Genomic DNA, 8790 nt, shown 5'->3' with positions numbered 1-8790 from the left:
CATGTTTGCATGTTATTCAACACGTCTTACTCTGAGCACGACATAACTCAAGTTGAACAACGGAACAAGAGTGAGCTTTCCCTGACGGCACACACAGAACAGAGAGCCGGAGGCGGCACTAAATCTAATTCCACTGAGCCCCCTCTCCACTTTTACTGCAGGGTATACTCCCTCTCGGGTTTTACTGCAGGGTAAATAAGCTGGTCTCACAGGGGTCTTTGTGACAGCATGGAAACCCCTGGAAACACACTGCACGCTTCGCACACATATAAACCTGATGCTGGGGAAAGCCATGGAGCAGATTTACTCCCTCATCTCTCTCTCTCTCTACTCCCACTGCCCTTGGGCACTATCTCTACATCCACCCCCCTCATAAGCAAACCCCCAGTCACCCCCCGTCCTCTCTCCTTTTTCTCCTTGCTCCCAAACTCAGACCTTGTTATTGCCGTAAGTTATGGCAGGAATGATAGCAACTCGGTTAGTCACGGCCCATTCCTATTTGCGGTTATATTATTTAATAAAAAAACTGGGCTTTGAATTTCCAACCATAAAACAAAGGAAGAATTATGGGCTGACTTAAAGGAGATATTGAAAAGTGAGGTGAAAATCTGTTGAGCGGATAATGGCTGCATTAGAGGAATTTCAACAAGGATCAGGGTGAAATATATTCAGAGTCTTACAATGTAGCAACCAGAAGCATGTAGAGAGATGGGAAAAAAGTTGGCGGGAAAGTCATTAACAGAAAGCTGTTGAGGGCGAGAAAGTGATTTAAAGTCCTGAGGAAGGTGTAGAAAAGAGCTCAAATGCTCTCAGTAAATCCTCTTGCTCTCTGCTGGGCTCACAGGTTAACACAAGCCTGTTTTTTTCTTTCTCTGTGTGCTGATTAAAAATAGCACTCAAATTATGTGCAGCCTCAAACACACACACACACAAACACCTACTCATCGTCCCCTCCTAATCTTGGTCCCATCCTCCTTCGCTGTCAGATTTCACCTTGAACATCTAACAAGCAACTGAAAGTCTTGTGTTTTGTGTGAATGATTAATCAAATCCCTTGTCAGTAGTGTTTTGCTTAATCTCCATCTTGTTTCTAAGTTACATAGCCTACAGGTATTTACACACAGTAAGACACATTCATATATTAAGTATCTGCTTGTTTCTCTGCCTCGTTGAAGCTGCAGCCTGCTTACCCAGAGTGAAATATTATCACCCAAACATTTTATGGCTAAAACATTAGACTAAATGGAAAAATCCACATCGTGCCAAACCTCCCTTGCATGTTTTCCTGTTTTTCTGCCCATCATTATAAAGACGTTGGGATCTTGAATATATTTTAAGAAAACAATATCTGTGGGTTAACACAAGGCCTGGTTGCACACTAAACATTTGTCATAATGGCTCCCCTCCCTGAGAGGTCTTTAAGGTTTAAAGAGATTAAGTATGACCCTCCCACAGCAGGTAAGCTCAAGAGGGTTGAGAATTATTACCCTGCAGGATGCTTGCAAAACAGGCCCCGTCATAGACCATTGAGATTGTCAGAAAAACACACGGATGAACTCCAGCTCATGATTTCTGATAAGCCTGCACAACTAAACTCGAGCTAATAAAGTTTAGACAGTTTAGACAGCGTTAATGGGTGCTCTGAGATGGCCCCATGCAGTGTGGTTGAGAAATGTTGAGTTAATTATCCCTCACACAAAAAAGCAGATCTTTTGTTGGAAAAATTTCACACATTAATAACACAATTTGTAATAAATGTGTAGTCAAATCAACGTCCTCAAAAAGGATGATTTAAAATATAATACATAAAACAGTACCTGAAACTGTATTTCATATGTGATACATTTACATAAACATGTGATTTTTTTACATTTTTCGTGTATTAACTTATATGTTGTATTATAATTGTAAAATGTTGTTATGGTAATGTGAAATGTACCTTTAAAAGTTGCCATGAGTTAAGAAAAACACCCTTGTTTTTTGCTTTGTGATAATGCATTTCTAAGGTTATCCACTGGATTAAAATGTTTACTTAACGTATCCTGCCATACTTTCCTTTTACTAATGTTATTGCCGGGCAGTCGTTTTTCATAGCTTTTTGGCTGAAAACCACTGCCTGCTGTTGCTGAAAGCAACGCTCTAACAGCCCTGAGAGTAAACCAATACAGTGAGCCTGAATCACTTCCTAAAGTTTCCCCAGATGCTTATTGTGTTACATTACAGAAACTAGTTTCTAGGAAAGGAATTGTCTTTACATTCCAAAGTGTGGTTTTTGATTGAGATTGAGGTAGCAAAATAAATTAGCATTAATGTGTTTTCCTGAGTTGTTGTGTCCTTTGTAAGTTGACCCCACAGGCTCCTCTGTGATGACAGCCCACTGACAGAGACACAGAGAGCCATTCATCCCTCTCTGAGCAGAATGTCACTTTTGTGGCTTTCCAGGCTTTCAAAAACCACAGACTTGTCAAAGGAAGCCAATTATGATTATGATCCTCTCTTGTATGTTCACTTGTAATTATCTTGAATCAGTTATGTAAGGGTTAGCTGGGCTCACTATTGGGTTTTGTATGGTGAACTGTAAGTGGGGTCTAGAATTACATTCAGTGGTGCTTCTTGAAAAGGATTACATTTTCCGAGACTTGTGACTTGTGACGTGTGAATTTGTGTCATTTACTCTATTGTCCATCTGGTTCAAACATAAAACACAAGAAGAATCCCTTCACAACACACAGACATTATAAACAGGCTAATATATGTGTTTTGTATGCCAATGCCAATGTTAATTATATAAATGAGACAGATAAATATCATGCACGGGAGGTCCAAATGCAATAATAAAAGGTCACTTTTACATACATTTGCATTTCCACCAAATATTAAGCATCTACTGTTAACATTTCCAGTTAAATTGAGTTACCAGGAGCATGTCAAACATGAGACAGGTTTTCATGGTAAATGAAAGAAATATTTGTTGTGTCATTAATTTTCCCTGACAATGTTTTCCGCATGCATGCACTGAGAATAGAGTTTATGTTATTAGAGCATGATGTGGCAGCCAACTTATTCATTATTTGTGGTATTATTAATACTAAAATTAATATTCAAAGAGTTGTCCGTCCCTAACACACACTGCACAAAAGAGCAGGAAATATCCCATTAAGATGTACATTCTTAGTTATATATGTTTTAGTTTGCAATGGTTGCTAAACAACGCACAAATCGGTCATCATTGTGAGATGCATACACTGAATCTAAAATTGCTCACTGACTGTGGTCTATAGGTCCTTATAATTTTAGGATGCAGCAAAAGGATGCATAGGCTACAGTTGCGGAGCCTTTTGTTTAAAATAAGATGTCAGCCTGCATTGATTTGTCTTAATCACAAAGCTATACATCAGAAGCATTTAGCAACATATACATTAATTATATTTTTCAGAGCCTGGAGAAATTGTACAGTGTTATATTTTCGTTTGGTTTGGTTCTGTGCTCTGGAGCCCATCGACAGGATGGAGGAAAGGCCTTTTTCCAGGACTATAATTTGCTACAATTATAAACTGGCCACTCAAAGCAGAGTAAATGAGCACCTTTCAATGGGCATAATCATTGGTTTAGCATGATGTTCTGTTAAAAAATCTGCTAAATAGAGGGTGAATGAGATGCTCATGTGCTTATTTAATTATTCTTCTCTTGAAGGTGGCAGTTCAAATAAAAAAAACAGTTGATCATGTGATGTGGATATTTGAATCAATGGTTATTAGACAGCACTAGAAAAAGTGCAGAGTGCAGCAAAAGGCTCTCTTTGTGAACTGAATGGTCTGTGTCACTGAGTGGCAAGGACGATCTTCTCTTTGTCAAACTCCCTCCTAAATGACGCGCCATATCAGAGCAAGGTTGATTAACACCTGCTTTCAATTACGTGACTTTCTCATCAGGCTCTGATTGGAGACAGAAAGAAAAGCCTCACGCCTCGTCACGTCGAAGATGTTCCTGAATTAGAAAGCTATTAAATCAGAGGAGCAGACGCACGCCATTGCGAGGGGCGTCGTTTATCTTCATTTGAGCGGCCCTCCATGATCATCTCCACAGGGGCAGCTAATTGAAAAAGGGCTTCAGAAATGCGATTGTTAGCAGCGATAATAATTTATTACTCTCAGCTTGTGGAGTCCTGGGAGTCATTTGTATTCATTAGTGTGAATTCAAATTATGTTTGCGATTAAAATGTGACTTTGACAGGCAGAGGGGCCTCAGACGGGGACAGGCGCTGATGAGACCTTTGCTCCGGGTCACTGCCTCCGACATTCGCCTCCTACTAAGTACGCGGCGGAGAAGCCTTCTTCGCCTCACCACCATCAATCTGTGTCTGATTCAAGTTGAGACGTTGGCCTTGATGGCCTCTACTTAGGCGTGTATGTATGCTGTGAGCACACTTTGTAAAAAATGAACCTACCTTCTGAAAGACAACACCAATCAGATGCAGGAAACACACGAGTGCTACCCACTGAAGAGTCATTCTTCTCTTTTCTCTTTTATTTAGCCGGTAGTCGCTCTTATCAGTAGAAGTGCAGGTTATTATTTGTCATGTCTGACTAATATTGACCAAGCTTTTCTTTAAATGTCAGGCTGTGATTTCTTTGACATCCAAGAGATGGCAGTTAAGTAGGTCAGTGTCATTGTGATGAACATCAAGCATGGCGGGTCAGTGACTGGGCTGCTCCTCCACTTGCCCGCCTGTCACAAACCACTGAGCCAGAGGAGGCAAACGAGCCGAGTGCTCCTTTATTGAAGCCTGGTAAATTACTCCAATACAGGCTGTCACCACGTAAAGTGAGGAACTTTATCAGATGTACACTGCCAAAGGTCATATTTGATTGACCTGACAGGTTGCTGGCGGGGGCCTGCTGGAAAGGGTGGCAGCGCTAAAGCCAAGGCTGATGGTTAAGGGCTGTTTGTGTTAAGAAAATGTCATGGGCAGTTTGAAGAAAGAACAGCTCAGATTTGTCAAGGTGTCTGCTTTTTACAAACTCTAGCCCCATGCACATGTTCTTATAGTCAAAATGTAGTACCGTACCAATCTGCAGAAGTAATGTTGCTGATGGGAACCCTTTGTAAATTGTCCACAATTGCAATTGTATACAAATTCAGAGATCAAAATGTATTCACTCCATTTAATCAATCATCAAACAAAAGGTTAATGACACATTAAATAGCTAAATGTATTGCACCATAAAGAGTCACTAACATTTGTCCAATACCTGTCACTGGTTATGTGTCCACATTTCTAATTAAATCGCAATACATAGTAAACTCTTAAGTGTATATAGATAAGGGTTTGAATTTGAAAACATTGCATATTACATTTTTCTGTACAACATTTTTAACACTCACAATACTTTACATGCATGAATAGTTAAAGCCACGGAATAATATACAGTTGGTGGGGATACCAGTAGATGGAGCTAAGAAGCCTAATTACCTTCTTCTTTGAGACTTTTGTTAGAGGTAAGTAAGTGTCTTCTTCACAAACAAATAGCGTCAACTAATCTTTAAGAAGCTGCAATTGTTGTACGTTTTTCAATGATCCTTTAGAAAGCTGCCTCAGATCAGTCTATGTACAACAACTCTCTATAATTCATAAATACTCCGAGACATCCTCAGCCAACATGGGGCCTACCGAGAGGCCTCGGTCCCCCTCCTTGAGCTCTGCGGCAAGAAAACAGATTTCCCCTCTCAATTACGCATGAATCACATACTTTAAAACGTCATACATTTCTATGCAAACATGGGAAACATGCAAACACACACATAATCGCACAACCGAATACCTGTGGAAAATCCCAGAGTTTCCTTCTGACCCTGGTCCACACTTGTCAGACGGACAGGAGCCCCAGTTTACATCAATGGAGCTTTTCTCTTAGGTGGAGGGAAACCTCATACACACACATACACACACACAGCATGCACGGAAACACACTCACAGGGCAACCCCCTCACACACTCCCACGCTCCAGCCCTCTGTAAATGTCAGACCGTGGGAGAGAGGGTTTATCTTGGAGCCATTTGGTATTTGTACACCTTTCGTTACTGCATGTCTCACACACACACACAGACACACACAGGTCCTTTAACACTGCCCACCAGTAAAGGCCTTGGTGTGCTATACCTCACTGTGCATTACGCAAAAATACCCAAACCTGTGAACATTTATGTTCTGAGACATCCTCTCATGTCTTTCCCAAATTGTTTAACCAAATGTCAACATTGGAGCCAGTGTGGACAATGATAGGTAACACTACTTGGTGAAAAAGAGCTTCATGTCACAAGGCTTATGATTCTTTTTATATGGTAAATAATAGATCAAATTATTATCAATGTATGTGTTTATATATATTGTTTTCCTCTTGAGGCTGTAATTGCACACTGTCATTCCACATTTTTCATGCATGTCATTTGTTATCTATGTGTGTACAGCTTTTCTCTTCATGTACCACGAGTGGGCTCCATTAGGGACTCCCTGACTTCCTCTGTGTTATACAAACAACTTGAACAAGAGAGTGATATTTTCTGAATAAATGGCCTTTCCTCCACTGAAAGGTAGTGTTTTTCTTCACTGACTACTTGATGATAGTTAGGTTTAGACACCAGACTAAAATACGGGCAAGATTTGCAACAGAGTTATGAAGCTGATTTATTTTAATTGTAAATAATCAAATACAGCACTTGCTCTCCCTAGATTCAATGATTGTTCTTGTTATGTCCTCTCTTTCTTCATCTTGATGTGTAGAAAACAGGTATAATAGATCAGGATGCACCCTGTAGAGAAGTCAGAACTGCTCCACTATGTAAACAGGGAGCTTGTTTTTTTACTGATTTTGATGAACATTTTCACACATGACTACTGTCATGTTTACAGTGCTTTATTTATTACTTGAGTTCAGACAACATGCAAAGGACCTGTAACCAGTGATGGAAAGTAACTAAGTACATTTACTTAAGTACCTTTGTCCTTTAAAAAAGGACTTTTACTTGTAATACTTTAAGTACATGTTCCTTATCATACCTACATACTTTTACTTAAGTGCCATTCTTGATGCAGTACTTTTACTTGAAATTGAGTATGTTTACAGTGTGTGATATCAGTACTTTTACTCAAGTAAAGAATCTGAATACTATTTCCATCACTGCCTGTCCCTAAATTAAGGTTTGATAGCTCATAGTAAGAATTATACAAACAGCAACACATTTTCCACAATGTGAAAACATTTCATTTTTACAGTTTGGGCACATATGGTCATATGGAAATACAAAGTACAGCAACAATAAGTAATGGTAGCAAAGCCTGACACAATATGTAATGTGTAGTTCAGGTTGCTGTCCCCTATGGGTTTCCAAAGGGCCACTGTCTATCCCTGAAAAAATATATAAACAATAAAACAGGGTTAGTGAATTCCTCAATCTCTTGCAACTAGATTTTAAATAACCACTGTTTTTGTTTAACCTCAATGCACCTTGCAGTGTGTATCTCTTACCTGTCTTCTGTAGGATGTAGGCAGTTTCTTTCCGCCGGTCACACACATAGTCACCGCTCGTTTCTCTAACCCTTGAGTCATCATAAGTGAACCAGCAGTCAGTTGGGTCCTCAAGTCCAACATCTGGATCCACCCCGTCACAGTTGTAGTGTCCTAAAAGGTGAGGAAGCATAATTGCATGCTCTTAAAACATATCTGTTACAAGTGTATGTCAAAGTCAGGCAAGATTTATGTTTGTGTCTGACTTTCTCAATAAAACACAAGCATAAGACATGTCATTTATATATGTGTGTTTCTCTACAGTGACTAGCAGCAGAATATAAAGAGGTTATTTTCCAAATATAAATTCCTGGTCTTTATTCAATATAAGTAAAACTAAATTGTCTTACCACGTTGAGTTGAGGAGCCCATGTGGTTAATAGTGCTTATAAAACTGTAGCAGCAAGCAGTCTAAAGAAGAAACACAGTTTATCAAAGTTAGTACAGATGGAGTCCTCACATATCTTTATATCAACCTCAGTCTGATGCTTGTGTCTGTTATCAGGTTATGTAAATTCTCCTCACCTCATTGGATGACACTATCAGGTCTCTGAGAAGGTCGACTGGGTCATTGACCTTTTCCAGCTTGTAGGACGGAGTGACCTTGAAGCGCTTCAGGTGCAACAGCAGCACTCTGTGGACAGACGTTTTCCTTGGGTAAATTCTTCAAGATCAAACCTTTGGGTAAATGAAGCCTCCACTATTACTGATCACTGGTCAGGAGGGGGTCATTTGGATCAAGTTGTCACTTACTTTGGCATGGTCAGAAACGATGAGCGCTGGCTTGATTGGGTGCAACCGCACAAGCAGTTATATTCTAGCTCTTTCTCCTACAAGACACAAGACCAAAACACGTTAGTTTGTATTGATTTATATGCATTACAGGGAAGAATGACATAATCGTACAAATACTGACACAAACAGTGGTGCTAGGATAGAATTGCTGTATGTATATCAACGAGTAGAGGTGTTTCTTACCATCATGTAATCCTTGAGCAGTTGCTCAACGTTTCCGCCTCCAGGCATCATGTCCAGAGAGAGGTTTGTGTATTCTTCCACTCTGGTGGATCCTGCACCGCACCTACATATTAAAAGGACAATTTAGTTATGATAAAGCAGCATTCAGATTTGACATGCCAGTGGACACGTGAATTGTGTGTTTAACTGCAGACCCCTTGCAGGTCCTGGTGTTAGCCATTTTAAACACCATGTTATTCTCCACTGG

This window comes from Gymnodraco acuticeps, unplaced genomic scaffold (assembly GCF_902827175.1).
Source record: "Gymnodraco acuticeps unplaced genomic scaffold, fGymAcu1.1, whole genome shotgun sequence".
Lineage (NCBI taxonomy): Eukaryota > Metazoa > Chordata > Actinopteri > Perciformes > Bathydraconidae > Gymnodraco > Gymnodraco acuticeps.
The sequence above is the reverse complement of the archived record's forward strand: the minus strand, read 5'-3'. Positions refer to the sequence as shown.